General features: G+C 40.9%; 1 protein-coding gene across 25 annotated transcripts in view; it reads left to right on the top strand.

Annotated features, from left to right (window-relative positions):
• Positions 1-19,169, top strand: part of MCTP2 (multiple C2 and transmembrane domain containing 2) — a 270,449-nt gene that overhangs the window by 163,226 nt on the left and 88,054 nt on the right. The window lies entirely within an intron of this gene.

Raw genomic sequence — 19,169 nt, 5'->3', positions numbered from 1 at the left:
GAGTAGGTTGCCATGTCCTCCTTCCGGGGATCTTCCCAAGCCAGGGACTGAACCTGCATCTCTTACATCTCCTGTGTTAGCAGGCGGGTTCTTTACCATAGCACCACCTGGGAGGCGCCCCCTCCCCCCAGCTGTAGCAGGAAACAACTGTTTTACTCCTATCCCTCTCCAGTACTTTCAGTAGTTTGAATGTAAAGTCACATAATTTCTCTGTGTGTGTCAATTCCATATTGATTTAACCAACGAAGATATTTTGACCAGTCTCTCAATCTACCCTGGCTCTTTCCATCTTGAGTTTCACTTTGGTTTCTGGGAACACACATCTACGACTGATTTTCTGTTGGTGAATGAAAAACATGCATATTCTTCTTTATTACCTTCTTCCTGCCCATTTCTTCAAAGATTACTTGCTGGTAATTCCACAGTTGTTCTCAATTCTACTAAAGACCATTTTCGCAAAAGTTGTTCGCCTTTGCGTGTGTGTGTGTTCAATTGCGTCTGACTCTTTGAGACCCCATGGACTCTAGCCCGCCAGGCTCCTCTCCATGGAATTTTCCCAGCAAGAATACTGGAACAGGTTGCATTTCCTCCTCCAGGGGATCTTCCCAAGCCAGGGATTGATCTTGCATCTCCTGCATTGCAGGCAGGTTCTTTACCACTGAGCCACTGGGTAGACCTTTTTGGCAGTCTTATTTGTTTTCAGTCTTCAAAAATAATTTGTGAAAGAGAGCAGAGAGCCTCTCTTGGAGAAAGATAACTGTTTTGATATTCCCATTAAAAGGTAGGCTTCCTAGGTAACTCAGGGGTAAAGAATCTGCCTGCAATGCAAGAGACACAGATTCGATGCCTGGTTGGGAAAATCCCCTGGAGAAGGCAATGGCACCCCACTCCAGTACTCTTGCCTGGAAAATCCCATGGACGGAGGAGCCTGATAGGCTGCAGTCCATGGGGTCACGAAGAGTCGGACACGACTGAGCGACTTCACTTTGACTTTTCACTTTCATGCAGTGGAGAAGGAAATGGCAGCCCACTCCAGTGCTCTTGCCTGGAGAATCCCAGGGACGGGGGAGCCTGGTGGGCTGCCGTCTATGGGGTCGCACAGAGTTGGACACGACTGATGCGACTTAGCAGCGGCAGCCAGAGGAGGGAATTTCAGGTTTTCATCCAGCCATTCATACAGTGTATGCTGGAATTGTTATGACCTTTATCAGGCGAGAAGGATTTATTTTTTTCTTCCCAAAGACTTATTTCCCCACAGCTCTAAGCGTGTGTTAGAGCAGTCAGTAATTTATCCCCGCGATTAGACCAGCTCACATGGTGTTTACAGAGGGGGGAACGCTGCACCTCTCAGTATCTCTTTTCTTTTTGATTGCTTGGTTAATTTCTCCCCGAATTCTCATATCCCTGATGTGACTTGAAGAGTGTGGTGGAGCAGCTATTCCCTTGTAGGTTTGGCTGCTCCCAACTGTTCTGAGCCGTCAGCCGCAGGCCATGTCAGCTCTCAGTGAGGACACGGTGATTTCAGACTCCCCTCCTTTTTTTTGTTACAACTTTGTCAGTTATTCCTGGAAGACTTTATGTGATAAGAGCCTGGGGTATAATTTTTAAAGAGGTCTAAAAGTACAGGAAAGCAGGGCTCTTCTTTGGAATTTAGTATCCTTTTTCCTCTAACGTATTTTGGACATTTCTTCTCTTGGTTTTTTTTTTTTTTTTTGGATGACAAATTTTCTTTATTTCAGCTGCCAAGCTTGTCTTTGACGCTTTAACATGGGTGATTATTTATTTGCACATAGGTTCTTTGCTTCTTTTAATACAGACGTCTCTTTCCTGGAATAGTCACCTTAAATCCTTAGTAGCATATTGGATCCCTTGAAGGGTGAACACTCATGCTCACGTTCAGTTACTCAGTCGACTCTTTGTGACTCCATGAACACAGCCCCCCAGGCTCCTCTGTCCTGGAATTTTCCACACAGAATACTGGAGTGGGATGCTATTTCCTTCTGCAGGGGATCTTCCCGAGCCAGGGATCAAACCTGCGTCTCCTGGGTCTCCTGCATTGTAGGCAGATTCTTTACCGTTGAGCCACCAGGGAAGCCTGGGTGAACAGTACTTCGTATCTTTATTAAACTCCCTCTGTTTCATTTATTAACATTTCGTGTATTCTGTCTTTCTAGAATACCAGCAAGTTAAGCCAGCTCTCTTTCCTCCTTCCCTTGTAATGTATAAGCACTGTATGCTGTGGAGTGAGATCTAAGAAATTGCCTCTGGGTAATCAGAGTTTACAGGCAAGACTACTGGAGTGGGTTGCCATTCAGCTCACTTCAGATTCTCTAGGCGATCTTCCAGACCCAGGACCAAACCTGTATCTCCTGTGTCTCCTGCATTGCAGGCAGACTCTTTACTGCTTGAACCACTGGGGAAGTGCTTCAGAAATCAGATTTAGGGTTTTTCAACCTTAGCACCTCTGACATTGCTGGATGGGTCATTCTTGGCTGTGAGACTTCCCTGTGCGTTGTAGGAAGTTTAACAGCATCCCTGATCTCTATCCTCTAGATATCAGTTTACCTATCCTCCCGTCACTATTGTGATGACCAAGTACGTCTGTGTAGACATTACCAAATGTTCCGGGGCAGAATCACTACTGATGGACTGGAGAACCGTTGATGTAAATTAATAGAGTTTCCAAACTATAGCTTTCAAAATGCAAGATAGAGTGATCTGTGATAGAGTGATTCATTTGATTTCAATGATTGCAAGTCCCCCGTCCCCTTAAGTTTTTTCAGGTTGTTGATAAGCTGCCCTGCAGTGTAAGTATTCATTTGTTTGATAAATATCTATCACGAGTGTTCAGTGTGTGCCAAGAATTGTTGTAGGTTGTAGTGTGCTAACAATGACCACAGTGAAGCTATCTCCTTTTTGGGAACTTATCTTTGGCTTATAAGAGGCAATATTTGAACCAGAACAACATCAACAAAAGCACTAGGTAGTAGGTTAGGGGCTACCCTGGTGGCTCAGACAGTAAAGAATCTGCCTGCAGTGTGGGAGACCTAGGTTTGATCCCAGGGTCAGGCATATCCCTGGAAATGGGCATGGCTACCCACCCCAGTATTCTTGCCTGGAAAATCCCATGGTCAGAGGAGCCCGGTGGGCTACAATGCATGGGTTTGCAAAGAGTCAGACACCACTGTACAACTAAAACTTTCATGCACTTAGCTGGTGAAAAGTGCTATGTAGAAAATTAAGCAGAAAATTAAGCAGGGGGAGGAGCCTTGTAGAGGATGTGTGTGGGGAAGGGATGCAATTCTCCTGTGATCTGGGCAGGGAGGGCGTCACTGGACAGGGAACATTTGAGAGAGAGCTTCAGTACGTGAGGAAGGGGATATGTGGGGAGATTTCAGGCAGGAAATCTTCAAGTTCAAAGGCTCCAGGCCAGGCGTTGGCTGTCAGATTCCAAAAATAGCCGAGTGGCCAGTGTAGATGGAATGGAGTAGGGAACAGCAGACGTGGGATAGGAAAGGATAGGGGATAGGGTGGCATGCGAGAAGACCCGGTGAGACCCCGAAGCTGGAGAGGTGAAAGGACTCTGGCTCTTCTTTAGCAGTGGCAAAACTCCTGGGAGGTTTATAGCTGGGGAGCGCTTCATTTGGTTTATACTGCATGTTTGTATACAAACGTAGCATGTGGAGAAAAAGGCCCAGATCTGAAAGGTCTCTATATGTCGAGGCAGGATGGCCTGAGCCACTTTCCCCCATAGGGACTTCAGGGGCCCAGAGACCTTAAGCTGATTAAGACATTTCAGCCACCACTGTTCAGTGAGGCTGTTTCAGTTCAGATTTATTTCCAATGCTTTGACCAATAGGTTGGGTAGTGATCATATCTTACACAGGATCTGTGTGGCTCTTCCTGATACACCTGCAACATACCTTCTCCAAATCAAATGATCCTCTACCTAAAGTGAAAGTATAAATGCAGAAGAAAGCAAGGCCATAACCCTCAGTATCTGTAATTAGCAAATTCTATTTCATTGCTCATTTTATTTTTTAATTTATATTATTCATATTGATGGTTTTCAGTGCTTATAATTATTTTAAAAGAATTCTAACTTGCGATTTAGAGGGTATGTTTTAAAATGTATTTATTTAGCTCTAGGTTTTTTTTCTTCATTTAATGTCCATGAGCAATGCTTACCTAGATAGCACTGTGCGGTGCATATGGCACGGCACTAATTCTGTGACAATCTAATGAGGCATGCTTTATTATTATGACCATTTACACATGAGGAAACCGAGGCAAGGAAAGACTCCTGTAGCTGGAAAGGAGTGTGAATTAAGAAATCTCATCTAAGAGCCATCATAAGAGGAGGATGTGCTGCTATAATGAGTAGCTGTTAAGTAAATACTGTGCCAAAAGCAATAACCAGTATCTGTTTTGTGCAACCATTAGGCTCAGCGCAATGGAGGCAGAGGGCAGGTATTCAGGTGGGACACAGAGTTAGAGACTTGGATGTCTTGGGTAATGTCCATAAGGCAGACATTATAGACCTGAAATGTTAGGTGCCATATAAAGGGAACAGGAACATGCATGGTGAAAGGGCTGAATTTACCTTTGGGATGACTTTAGGAAGCGGGTGTCTGGGCTGGCCAAGAAGGAGCAGAGTGTTGATAGGGACAGCTGGATGAGGAAGAATGAAGGCCATTCCCAGCAGAGAGCAAAGCCTAACCAGAGAAGGAGAGGGGCAAAGGAGAGGCTGCAGTCTGGGAGCAAAGAGCAGCCTTGGTGCTGCCGACTTAAAAAAAGAATTCACGGTGTGAGTTGTTCTTCAGTCGCTGAGTCGTGTTCCACTCTTTGTGACCCCATGAACTGCAGCATGCCAGGCTTCCCTGTCCTTCATCATCTCCCTGAGTTTACTCAAACTCAGTCCATTGAGTCGGTGATACCATCCAACTCTCTCATCCTCTGTTGCCCTCTTCTCCTGCTGCCTTCAGTCTTTCCCAGCATCAGGGTCTTTTCCAGTGAATCAGCTTTTCACATCAGGTGGCCAACGTACTGGAGCTTCAGCTTCAGCATCAGTCTTTCCAATGAACATTCAGAGTTGATGTCCTTTAGGACTGACTGGTTTGATTTCCTTGTAGTCCAAGGGACTCTCAAGAGTCTTCTTCTAGCATCACAGTTTTAAAGCGTCAGTTCTTCAGCACTCAGCCTTCTTCATGGTCCCACTCTCACATCCATACATGACTAGTGGAAAAACCATAGCTTTGAATATTCGGACCTTTGTCAGCAAAGTGATGCTTATTAAAGCACAGTCTAGGTTTGACATAGCTGTTCTTCCAAGGAGCAAGCATCTTTTAATTTTGTGGCTTCAGTTGCTGTCCACATTGTTTGGAGCCCAGGAAAATGAAATCTGACACTGTTTCCTTATTTTTCCCACCTATTTGCCATGAAGTATTAGGACTGGATGGCATGATCTTAGTGTTTTGAATGTTGAGTTTTAAGCCAGCTTTTTCACTCTCCTCTTTCACTTTCATCAAGAGGCTTTTTAGTTCTTCTTCACTTTCTGCCTTTTAAAGCGATATCATCTGCATATCTGAGATTGTTGATATTTTTCCCAGCAATTTTGGATCCAGCTTGTGATTCATCTAGCCCGGAATTTCACATGATGTACTCTGCATATAAGTTAAATAACTAGGGTAACAATGTCCTGCCTTGATGTACTCCTTTTTTTGTGAGAGTTGCAAGTTAAGTTTTATTTGGGAGTAAAATGAGGACTATCACCTGGGAGACAGCATTTCAGACAGCTCTGAGAAACTGCTCCAGAGAGATAGGGGGACAATCAGTATGTATGTGATTTTGGTGAAGGGGGAGTTCATGCAATCAAATGCAATATTTTTATAGAGGTTTCTGATAGTTTCGAGGAGCTGGCATCACTGTTACAGACTCTAGTGCTTTTCCAGATAGGAGGAGCTGCAAGAATTAGGCTTATAAAATCAGCTCCTGAAAATGTCTCACTATCTGAAGACCTGTTCTGCCAATTTTTCCCTGAGTACAGAGTGCCTCGTTTCTGTTCTCCACCCTGAACTCCTTCCAGGGGTGTTGAAAACCACCAGCAGCTGCACATGATTTAATTCTTGTATTAGATGGCGCCATGGCTCCATGGTGCCACTGGTGGTGGTGGTTTATTTGCTAAGTTGTAGTTGTGTCCAACTCTGAGACCCCATAGACTGTAGCCCACCAGGCTCCTCTGTCCATGGGATTTTCCAGGCAAGAGTACTGGAGTGGGTTGCCATTTCCTTCTCCAGAGGATCTTCCTGAGCCAGGGATCAAACCTGGGTCTCCTGCTTTGCAGGTGGATTCTTTTACAACTAAGCCACCAGGGAAGCCCTGGAAAGTGCCTGACAAGTGCTAATTTGTAGCTGACGGTGCCTAGCACTCAGTGTGAACAAGGAGGCAGAAAAATGCAGCTCGTGAGGGTGGAGGGAGCTCGGGGCTTATTCTTTGAGCAGGGATTACTAGAAGGCTATGGGCCTGGGATAGATATATCAGAAGTTTGCTAGGAAGAAAGTTGTGGCTCCAGGGTGAAGCAAGATATAGGGGAAGAATACTTCCTAGAGGAATTGGTTGCAACTCCAGAAATAAGCATCACAGAGAAAAGCCTCCAATTCTGTGTTCTGTGTCTCTTAGGAGAAGGATTTATTTCCCTGCTCTTTCAATATCAGAGAAAATCATAAAAATTGATTTGTTGGTGCTTCACTATTATCTCTATAGGATTTGGAACTGTACCGAAAATACCTTTGTTGTTGTTCATGTGCTGAGTTGTGTCCAACTCTTTGTGACCCCGTGGACTGCAGCACGCCAGGCCTCCCTGTCCATCACCAACTCCCAGAGTTTGCTTAAACTCATGTCCATCAAGTCTTTGATGCCATCCAACAATCTCATCCTCAGTTGTCCCCTTCTCCGCCTGCCTTCAGTCTTTCCCTGCATCAGGGTCTTTTCCAATGAGTCAGTTCTTCACATCAGGAGGCTAAAGTATTGGAGCTTTTGCTTCAGCATCAGTCCTCCCAATGAAAATTCAGGGTTGATTTCCTTTAGGATTGACTGGTTTGATTTTCTTATTGTCCAAGGGACTTGGACTTCAAGAGTCTTCTTCAGTACCATACCTTATCTCATGTTTAAAACTAAAAATTGTATTTCTTAGAGTGCATACTTTTTGTGATTTCACATTTTCTTAAATCAGGTTATAAACTAAAATTTGACTTACCTTTCAGAGAAAATGCAGACTACATTTTAAAATGTCTAAGTATTAAGTATTCAAAGTACTTCAACTTTTGCTCTCTCTCAAATTGGTAACATGCTAAGTGCATCTCAGCCTATTAAATAAAGAGCCTGTTCTGAATTCAATATATCTTTTAATAAGGGTGAATATATTGGGTACGGAGAAGGCAATGGCACCCCACTGCAGTACTCTTGCCTGGGAAATGCCATCGACGGAGGAGCCTGGTGGGCTGCAGTCCATGGGGCTGCTAAGAGTTGGACACGACTGAGTGACTTCACTTTCACTTTTCACTTTCATGCATTGGAGAAGGAAATGGCAAGCCACTCCAGTGTTCTTGCCTGGAGAATCCCAGGGATGGCGGAGCCTGGTGGGCTGCCGTCTGTGGGGTCGCACAGAGTCAGACACAACTGATGCGACTTAGCAGCAGCATGTCGGGTAACTCTTGGCTCCCTTAAAATTCATATTCTAAAATCAATATATTAATGGTGGTGAATTGTTCAAAGCGTATACATGTGCTCAGGTACACGTCAGAATTGAAATAATCCAGGACGATGAGCCATCCTGCCATAGATTTTGTTTCTGTTCAACTTTTTAAGAGACTAAAAAAAAATGATTATATAGATATGTAAAGCTCATGATGAAAAGCACTAGAAAATTATAATTGTGTTAGATTATAATCTGACTTTTTTTTTTCTTGGCTGCACCATACAGCATGGGAAACTTCCCCAAACAGGGATGGAACCCCTGCCCCTTGGTGGAAGCTCCAGGTCTTAACCACTGGACCACCGGGCAAGCCCTGCTAGTTCTTCATTTTTAAAATGAAGATAATGATAGTTTTTACTGCTAGGATTGCTTATATACTTATGAATTGACTATTAAAATGAAACCTGTAATATAAGATCCAGCCAATGCAAAAGCGTAATAAAAATAAATGATATTTTAATGAAGGAAATGCATTATTTGCAAGTACTAGTTATCTTAGAATATCTATAAATATAAAGAAAATTAATGGACAATATATTGGAATTTACAAAGTCAGTAATGTGTAAACAACATCAAAATTGAGAAAATGAAAACCAGTGGCCATACCCAGTAGAAAACATTTAAAAACCTTAAAAAAGGAAAATAAATAAAACCACCAAAGGGTGTAACAGCAAGAAACAAAGACTATTATAATGCTTAGAAACTATGTGAGGAAGTTCTAGAACTGTACTGAAGGACATGAAAACACTAAATAATCATTTAAATAGCTAATTAGTTGAGAACTGTTTAATGTATAAAAAGCTTGAAACATGAAGTCATTGAGAGGATAAACTAAATGGTCACTGTATTAGTGGGGTAAATTGGTTGCTTATTCATCAGGGCGAAATACATCAGCAAGTTACACGAAACCCAGGAACTATTTCAAGAGGAGTTAAAGATCAAACACTTGAAAGAAACTCCATAAACAAAATGATTAAAATAGTGGAAACTGCTATACAAGCAAACTGAAAAACAGGAATGATAACAGAACTAGACTTAAGGTATCACAATGAAACAAAAATTGCCTTTGAAGATTAGAAGCCATAGGATAATTGGTTAAAAAAAAAAACTTGTAGTATAAAAACAAATAGATGACAGTAATAATATAAAATTTCTTTTTAATCAGTAAGCAAAAGACAATTCAATCTAGCAGAAAGTTTAAATCAAAGAGGCAGAAATCTGAATAACTAATAAGCATATGAATGGCTCATGCTTTATTCAGCCACCGTCATGGTTGTTAAGATTGCAGAAGAGAAAGCCAGAGCACCTGGGTTGACACCCAGTCTCCTCCCCATAGAATACAGTTTTGCCAAGAGAATGCATTGGTCATACAAACATCCTCTTCCAACAACACAAGAGAAGACTCTACACATGGACATCACCAGATGGTCAACACCAAAATCAGATTGATTATATTCTTTGCAGCCAAAGATGAAGAAGCTCTATACAGTCAGCAAAAACAAGACCAGGAGCTGACTGTGGCTCAGATCATGAGCCCCTTATTGCCAAATTCAGACTTAAATTGAAGAAAGTAGGGAAAACCACTAGACCATTCAGGTATGACCTAAATCAAATCCCTTATGATTATACAGTGGAAGTGAGAAATAGATTTAAGGGACTAGATCTGATAGACACAGTGCCTGATGAACTATGGACGAAAGTTTGTGACATTGTACAGGAGACAGGGATCAAGACCATCCCCCTGGAAAAGAAATGCAAAAAAGCAAAATGGCTGTCTGGGGAGGCCTTACAAATAGCTGTGAAAAGAAGAGAGGCAAAAAGCAAAGGAGAAAAGGAAAGATATAAGCATCTGAATGCAGAGTTCCAAAGAATAGCAAGGAGAGATAAGAAAGCCTTCCTCAGCAATCAATGCAAATAGAGGAAAACAACAGAATGGGAAAGACTGGAGATCTCTACAGGAAAATTAGAGATATCCAGGGAACATTTCATGCAAAGATGGACTCAATAAAGGACAGAAATGGTCTGGACCTAACGGAAGCAGAAGATATTAAGAAAAAGCGGCAAGAATACACAGAAGAACTGTACAAAAAAGATCTTCATGACCCAGATAATCACGATGGTGTGATCACTCACCTAGAGCCAGACAAACTAGAATGTGAAGTCAAGTGGGCCTTAGAAAGCATCACTACGAACAAAGCTAGTGGAGGTGATGGAATTCCAGTTGCGCTATTTCAAATCCTGAAAGACAATGCTGTGAAAGTGCTGCACTCAATATGCCAGCAAATTTGGAAAACTCAGCAGCAGCCACAGGACTGGAAAAGGTCAGTTTTCATTCCAATCCCAAGAAAGGCAATGTCAAAGAATGCTCAAACTACCGCACAATTGCACTCATCTCACACGCTAGTAAAGTAATGCTCAAAATTCTCCAAGCCAGGGTTCAGCAATATGTGAACCGTGAACTTCCAGATGTTCAAGCTGGTTTTAGAAAAGGCAGAGGAACCAGAGATCAAATTGCCAGCATCTGCTGGATCATGGAAAAAGCAAGAGAGTTCCAGAAAAACATCTATTTCTGCTTTATTGACTATGCCAAAGCCTTTGACTGTGTGGATCACAATAAACTGTGGAAAATTCTGAAAGAGATGGGAATCCCAGACCACCTGACTTGCCTCTTGAGAAACCTATGTGCAGGTCAGGAAGCAACAGTTAGAACTGGACATGGAACAACAGACTGGTTCCAAATAGGAAAAGGAGTACATCAAGGCCGTATATTGTCATCTACTTATTTAACTTATATGCTGAATACATCGTGAGAAATGCTGGGCTGGAAGAAGCACAAGCTGGAATCAAGATTGCCGGGAGAAATATCAATAACCTCAGATATGCAGATGACACCACCCTTATGGCAGAAAGTGAAGAGTAACTAAAAAGCCTCCTGATGAAAGTGAAAGAGGAGAGTGAAAAAGTTGGCTTAGAGCTCAACATTCAGAAAACGAAGATCATGGCATCTGGTCCTATCACTTCATGGGAAATAGATGTGGAAACAGTGTCAGACTTTATTTTTTTGGGCTCCAAAATCAGTCCAGATGGTGACTGCAGCTATGAAATTAAAAGATGCTTGCTCCTTGGAAGGAAAATTATGACCAACCTAAATAGCATATTCAAAAGCAGAGACATTACTTTGCCAACAAAGGTCCATCTAGTCAAGGCTATGGTTTCTCCAGTGGTCATGTATGGATGTGAGAGTTGGACTGTGAAGAAAGCTGAGTGCCGAAGAATTGATGCTTTTGAACTGTGGTGTTGGCGAAGACGCTTGAGAGTCCCTTGGACTGCAAGGAGATCCAACCAGTCCATCCTAAAGGAGATCAGTCCCGGGTGTTCATTGGAAGGACTGATGCTGAAGCTGAAACTCCAATACTTTGGCCACCTCATGCGAAGAGTTGACTCATTGGAAAAGAGTCCGATGCTGGGAGGGATTGGGGGCAGGAGGAGAAGGGGACGACAGAGGATGAGATGGCTGGATGGCATCCGCGACTCGATGGACATGAATCTGAGTGAGCTCCGGGAGTTGGTGATGGACAGGGAGGCCTGGCGTGCTGCGATTCATGGGGTCACAAAGAGTCGGACACAACTGAGCGACTGAACTGAACTGAACTTCTCCCCAAACTGGCTGTGTGACTTTTGACACCTTACTTAACATCTCCACCATGAAATGATGATAATTATCACTGTACTTGCAGTGGAGATCTGTTGTGAGGATTCACATGGTTCAGTAAATGTAAAAAGCGTACACAGTAGCACACGGTAAGCACTTAATGTGTAAACTGTCACCTCATCACCTTTGTTTCAGTAGCTTAAATTCCTAACTTAGTTTAAGCCATCAGATTAACAAGTATAGTCAAGGTTTTTCAAGAACAGTGATGATCAAGTATAGCAGAGGGACTCTCTTCAATGCAGTTGGCGGGAGCATGACCTGATACAGCCTCCTAGAGGAGACTTTGGATTAAAATTTAATAGACATATCTTTATGCATTTATGTACTAGATATCTATTTTAGAGAGGTAGCTGGGGCTTGGAGAAATACAGTAATTAGCCACAGTCTCACAGATGCTAAATGCCAGAAATGGGAATTGAATTGAAGTCTCTCTGGTTTCGCGGTCCTACCGTGGCCCACTGTTAATAAACATATGACAGAAAATGTTCAGTTTCATTAGTTATAAAAAAGCACAGATTAAGACAACCTGAGGCCATTTTATTCCTATGAAATTGCTGTATATTAGATGAAAATCTGTGGTTGGCAAAGTTGCAAGGAAGTGGACAGGCTCACTCACTGGAGCCAGGAGAGTAGAAGTTAACACAGTATTTTAGGAGAGCAAGTTGGCAGTACTTGCTGAAACTGTAAAACTAGGTGTACCCTGTTACTCAATAATTCCACCTAAAATATTTCTGGGGGAAAGCATCATGGAAATATAAGGATATCTATGTATAAAATTATCATAGTGTCTGTAGCTGTTAAAAATTGGAAACAATCTTAGTTACAATGTAAGATTTGTTTTTGTTCAGTTGCTCAGTCGCATCCGACTCTTTGTGACCCCGTGGACCGCGGCATGCCAGGCTTCCCTGTCCTTCACTGTCTACCGGGGTTTGATCAAACTCACGCCCACTGAGTCGATGATGCCATCCAACCACTTCATCTGCCTCCCCCTTCTTCTGCCCTCAATCTTTCCCAACATCAGGGAAGACTTTTCCAATGGAAAGAAGCTGCAAGATTGGTGAAGTTAATTACAGAATATTCTTTTCCAATGGCAGATTGATTAAGTTAATTATGGAATATTCATAAAATAAAGAACCACTCTGAATTATGGAGAAGAATCAATTTTGACAATGGAGAATGTTTCCCATACTTTTTGTCAAGTTTAAAACACAAGTGGTTAAAAAGCATATACATTAAAATAAGGCTAAAAAATCATGTTATTTCATAAGCAGCTTCTATGTACTTGTCACTGTTCTTACTGCTTTTTGCTGATTTATTTCACAACAGCTGCTGAGATATGTATCTTTTTTTATTCACTCTTTACAGATTAGGAAACTGGAGAGAAGTTATGTAACTTATCCAAAATTTAATAGCCACTCTGAGCCAGAGCCAGAATTTAAACTCACTTCATTTGCCTCTAGAGCCCCAATCTTTATCCAGTACACTGTGATCTTATTTTCCTAAGATGTTGTTTGATTGCTAAGTCGTGTCCAACTCTTTGCAAACCCATAGACTGCAGCATACCAGGCTTCCCTGTCCTTTAGTACCTCCAGAGTTGGCTTAAGCTCATGTCCATTGAGTTGGTAGGCTTTCTTGGTGGCTCAGGCAGTAAAGAATCTTCCTGCATTTTAGCAGACCTAGGTTTGGTTCCTGGGTTGGAAAGATTCCCTGGAGAATGGCATGGCTACCAACTCAAGTATTCTTGCCTGGAGAATTCCACTGATAGAGAAGCCTGGTGAGCTGTGGTCCATGGGGTTGCAGAGAGTCAGACTATCACTTTCTTAAGTTAAATACATGTTTAAAATACATTACAAATTAGAGCTGTGTGTTTGTCAAAATATGTAAAAGATAAACATTACATTTTTTCTTTTTTAAGCTATTTATGTAAACTGTACAGCATTCATACAATTAGTGTATAATAGTTTGTAAAGACAGCTTACATTTTAAGGAGAGGAGTTGACAGACTTGCTGAGCAAGGCTTTCTGATTTTTTCAAAGTTCAGTGCAGGGTTTTGGATTTGGAAATGGGTGGACGCTTGCTCCTTGAAAGAAAAGCTATAACAAACCTAGACAGCGTATTATAAAGCAGAGATGTTACATTGTCAACAAAGGTTCCTGGAGTCAAAGCTGTGGTTTTTCCAGTAGTCATGTTTGGTTGTGAGTGTTGGACCATAAAGAAAGCTGAGTGCTGAAGAATTGATGCTTTTAAACTGTGGTGTTGCAGAAGACTCATGAGTCCCTTGGCCAGCAAGGAGATCAAACCAGTCAATCCTAAACGAAATCAGCCCTGAATATTCACTGGAAGGACTGATGGTGAAGCCAAGCTCCAATACTTTAGCCACCTGATGCAAAGAGATGGCTCATTGGAAAAGACCCTGATGCTGGGAAAGATTCACAGTGGGAGGAGAAGGGGACGACAGAGGATGAGATGGTTGGGTGGCATCACTGACTCTGCGGACATGAGTTTGAGCAGGGAAGGGGAGATGTTGAAGGGCAGGGAAGCCCGTCGTGCTGCGGTTCATGGGGTTGCAAAGAGTCAGACACGACTGAGCGACTGAACGGCGACAAACGGGTGGGTTGGATTGCCTTGCTCGAAGACAGATGTGGCATATGAGGAGGGCCGGGTCGATGAATCCGGCGCTGCCTTTGCTGTTGGTGGCTGCCTCTGTCAGGGCAAATCGTGACCTCTTGGGTTTTGCAGTCTCATGTTGTTGTGACTCCTGCCATGGGAAACAGGCCTGATTCCAAGCAGGGACGTAAATAGAATCACCGCCAAGGAAAGGATAGTTCCTTTCTTCTTTCCCAGCCATGTGTCTGTCCATATCACATTTTATTGGAGTCGCTTTGCATGTGCATCAGTGGGAACCAACTGCTATATTGTGATGTCATGTGAGAATGTTTTCCCTTTTGCGTGCAGTGAAAAGCTTCTGATAGAATAAGGCTTGTTTACACCCCCCAAATGTTCTCCTTTTATTCACATGAAGGTTAAAATGAGGAGTGGGGAGGATCAATATGACTCTTCAGTTTGGATTTAGATCTTAAGTGTGTATCTTTCCTCCTTAAGCCAATGGATGGTTTTATTCATATTGATTTTGATTAACTTTGCCATTGAATCAGTTGATATCTAGTTACATCAAAGAACTTTAGAGTAAAGCATAATAATGAGAATTCTTTAAAGAGAGTTTCAGCTGAGAAAAATACTTTTTTCTGTGTCCCACATACTTTTTTATATGCCAATTTAAAACAGTTTCATTTTCTGATATAATGGATAGTATCTTTTTGACACAAAACTTAGTTTTAACATCCAACTTTTGAAAACTCCTTATATTTACTGTGCTTAAAGCTTGTGTAAGCAGATTTACAATTCTTTTATACAGAGAAAAATTGCATAGTTTAAAGGTAATTTCAGGTCAGATTAAAATCTGTTACTTGTCCTTTGGCTCTGAAATCCTGAATTGCTACTCAGACACAGACTTCCTGTGCGCTTTCATTCACTAATTTAACCAGGAATTCGTGGTTAGCATGTTCTTGATCGGGCTTCCCAGGTGGCACTTGTGGTAAAGAATCCACCTGCCAGTGCAGGAAACGTAGAAGAAGCAGATTCAATCCTAGGCTGGAAAGATCCCCTGGAGGAGGGGATGGGAACCCACTCCAGTATTTTTGTCTGGAAAATTCCATGGACAGAGGAGTGTGAGGCTATAGTCCAAAGGGTTGCAGAAGAGTCAGACGTGACTGAAGCAACTTAGCAGTCATGCACATACTCATGTTCTTGATAAAAGTCTGCTGATATATCATTTTGTTTCTGAAAATAAGGTAAAGCAACATGGGAATGCCCATTTCCCTGATGGTGAAAGTTTTATTCCTAATTAGGTTACATCTGTATTACCATCCTACTGTGCTGCCTTCCCCAAATGATTGCTTGGTATCTGTGCTTCTTACCTATGAAAAGGTGAGGCTGCAAAGGTGTGTGATAAGTCCCTATGAAGAGTTCTCTTATTCAATAAAGTTAAAGACATTATCTATTATTCATTCTTCTATTTGAGTGAAATGAAATCCTCTCCAAAATCAATCCAGGAAGACTCTCCTGTTGAACTGAGAGACTTCCTTTTGTCATAAATTGAAAATGGTATCATTCCTTTTTGCCTCGGGTGACAGAGATCTTGGGTCTTAATTGAAGTGCCTTTCTCATACCTAAAGATAAAAGTATATATAGATTCTCTGCCCCAAGTTATTTTTTGGCTCTGCTTTGTCTGTTTTCATAGAGGTTTTAACATTAGAAACTGTTAAAAATAATTTTCACAGTTAAGTATAAACAATATAGTCCTCAACTAAAAAAATATATTCATCTTTTATTTTTTTATTATATAAATACTGTGATGTAGGAGTTTGGCAAGTTGAGATGTTGTGGAACTTTTTATCCTATGTTCATATGTTGAAAGTTCAATTATATATAAACCTTGGAAAATGGAAATATTTTGAAAGTTTCTTTGGTTACTATTTCAGTATTAGTTATAACACTAAATGTTCAATGTATTGATCTGTGCTTAACTCAAGCATATCCCAGACACAAAGTAGTCTATTTCCTCTCTCTCACTGTTTATCTTTTCCTCAAAGATATTTCTTATAGAGGACAGACTGAAAAAGCGGAATCAACCAAATATTCATAAATAGGAGGATTCGCAAATTGTCATTTATTCAGATTGTGAAACTTACATAGCAGTTTAAAGAAATGAGAAATATACTAATACAGTCATTATCAAGTCATACTGATAGACAAAAAATGAAACTGCAAAATATATTCAGTTTAGCACAAAAATTTTAAAATACATTTTTCTCAAGAATGTAATTATGAAAAAAAAGAATGTAATTATGAATATAGATTCTCAAAAGATTTTAGAGATTCCTATATAATTTCCTTCTCCAGGAAGGAATGGTAGTATTTATGGACATCCAGAAGAACTTTTTTTATGTCATGTTTCAATCTTTTACACATTTTTAAACTTGGAATTTCTATATTTAAAAGTAATATATTAAAGTGCCAAACATGAATAGCCTTAATTATATCTCTAACTTTAAAAACAGCATTAATGTCCTAGGTGGATTCTGTGCTTTGCTGACACAATTCTAGGACATTGAGAAAGAGGAAACGATCATTTACCCAAAATAATAATTTAAAAAAACTTCTTTTACTATGAAATGTTTCTTTTTATACAGATATCTCTTGTTCTGTTGCCCTTCCCGAAGCGTTAAGAAATCATGGAAATTTTAAGATAACGGTACAATGACTGTGGGTTGAGGCAAAGCTAAATTGGACCAAAGTCAGTTTGGCAAATTGTCATGCTGTCTTTGTATTTATTTCTTTCAACTTTAACACCCACAATTTATTAAGTGAGACAGAGGATACAAGAGGAAGCTCAGAATCCTGTTTGGATACCGTTTAGGAAGGAAGCCAGGTCTTTATGGGGCAGCCCCTTCCTCTTCGCCACTGGCCAGGAAAACCATCTTTCTGTTTAAAACCTATTCAATCTGAGAGAGGTGGGGTGACTTCGGGAAGGAAGGTGACCTCTCCCTTGTAAAGTGGAAAGGCTCTGTCCCCCACCCGCCCCACGCCGTGACTTATTCAACTCATTTCCACCACTGTTTATGAGAACACTTGTGTTGAATGCTTGTAGTGACAGCAGTAGTCATTTAAAATATAGCTCAAACGTCATGCCCTCAAATTTCCTATGTTCTTTCAAATCTTTGATCATTACAATCCCAAATGGATCTTTTGGTCAGCTCAAGTTTGCCTGTGCCCTGTTAGAGTTAGCAGAGATGTTTTGAACAAACCAGAAGTTTAATAATACATATGCTACTCTGGCGTACAATATAAGCATTGCTGCTTGCTATCAAATCTGAAAAGAAAATGCCTTAATGGGAGCCAGGTCATTTCCAAAATGATACAGTGATGTTTTTCTAACGTGCCTTAATTTCTGGGGTACATAAGTAGTTTGATATATGGAACTGATGTACATGCTAGCTGAGGAAGGCCATCAGTGGAACTTATTTAAACTTTGATGGTTTTTTAGCATATTGTCCTTTTAAAATGTATTTGAATTTTTACCTCAACTTTAGCTATGCTGATTTATTTAATTTGCTTTGTATGTGGCTGTGAAATACTGGTCATTCTTTAAAAACTGGCTCCTTAATTCATTTCTTTAAGGTATTTTGTAAGATTTGTATAAAATAATGTCTTTATATTTTATATTTTATAAATGTTTTTATGAAACTATTTTAGAAGATCAATGATAGAAATTGTAAGGACCTAATAGAAGTAGAAGAAATTAAAAAGTAGTGGCAAGAATATACAGAAGAACTACACACAAGAAAGTTCTTAATGACCCAGGTAACTATGACAGTGTGATCACTCACCTAGAGCAAGACATTCTAGAGTACAGAGTCGAGTGGGCCTTAGGAAGCATTACTGTGAACAAAGCTGGTGGAGGTGATGGAATTCCAGCTGAGCTATTTAAAATCATAAAAGATGATGTTGTTACAGTGCTGCACTCAATATGTCAGCAAATTTGGGAAAATCAGCAGTGGCCACAGGAATGGAAAAAAAGTCAGTTTTCATTCCACTGAAATGGAAGGAAATCTATGACATACCTAGACAGTGTATTAAAAAGCAAAGACATCACTTTGCCAACAAAGGTCCATGTAGTCAAAGCTATGGTCTTTCCAGCAGTCATGTATGGATTAAGAGTTGAACCGTAAAGAAGGCTGAGTGCTGAAGAATTGAGGCCTTTGAGTTGTGGTGTTGGAGAAGACTCTTGAGAGTCCCTTGGACAGCAAGTCCCTTGGACTTATCCTAAAGGAGATCAGTTCTGAATACTCACTGGAAGGACTGATGCTGAAGCTCCACTACTTTGGCCACCTGATTGAAGAGCCGACTCACTGAAAGTGATCCTAAGGCTGGAAAAGATGAAGGCAAAAGGAGAAGGGGTCGACAGATGAGTTGATGAGATAGCATCACCAGCTCAATGGACGTGAATGAGATAGTGAAGGACGGGGAAGCCTGGCGTGCTGCAGTCCACGGGGTTGCAGAGTCAGACCCTGCTTTGCGACTGAACAGCAACAATTTTATAAGATATATTTAATATTTTTATAAAATATAATACTGTATTATAATTAAGACATTCTATCCTACAATCCTTTTTTGGAAATAACTGTAAGTTTTCAGAAATGTTGCAAAGATGATACAGAGTTCCCATGTACCCTCACTGAGTTTCTTCTCATGTTGACATCTTACATTGCCGTGATGCATTTATCAAAACTAAAAAAAAAAAACAAAAAAACCTGACATTATCCATTACTATTATTAACTAAACTCTGGTCTTTATTTGGATTTCACCAGTTTTTCCACTAATGTCCTTTTTCTGTTCCAGGATCCAACCCAGGGTACCACATGGCGTTTTGTCATCTAATCTCCTTAGTCTTCTGACTTGCGACAGTTTCCAAGTTTTCCCTTTTCCCATGACCTTGGCAGTCTCAAGTAGTACTTGCCAGAAATTTTATAGAATATTCATCATTTCTTAACAAAAATGTTTAACCTCTGGGATTTTTGAATGAAAGCCCTGGTAGACTTAGTAATAGTTTGTACCACCAATTTTCCACTCATATATCAGTT

This window comes from Ovis canadensis, chromosome 18 (assembly GCF_042477335.2).
Source record: "Ovis canadensis isolate MfBH-ARS-UI-01 breed Bighorn chromosome 18, ARS-UI_OviCan_v2, whole genome shotgun sequence".
NCBI lineage: Eukaryota > Metazoa > Chordata > Mammalia > Artiodactyla > Bovidae > Ovis > Ovis canadensis.
The sequence above is the reverse complement of the archived record's forward strand: the minus strand, read 5'-3'. Positions and strand labels throughout refer to the sequence as shown.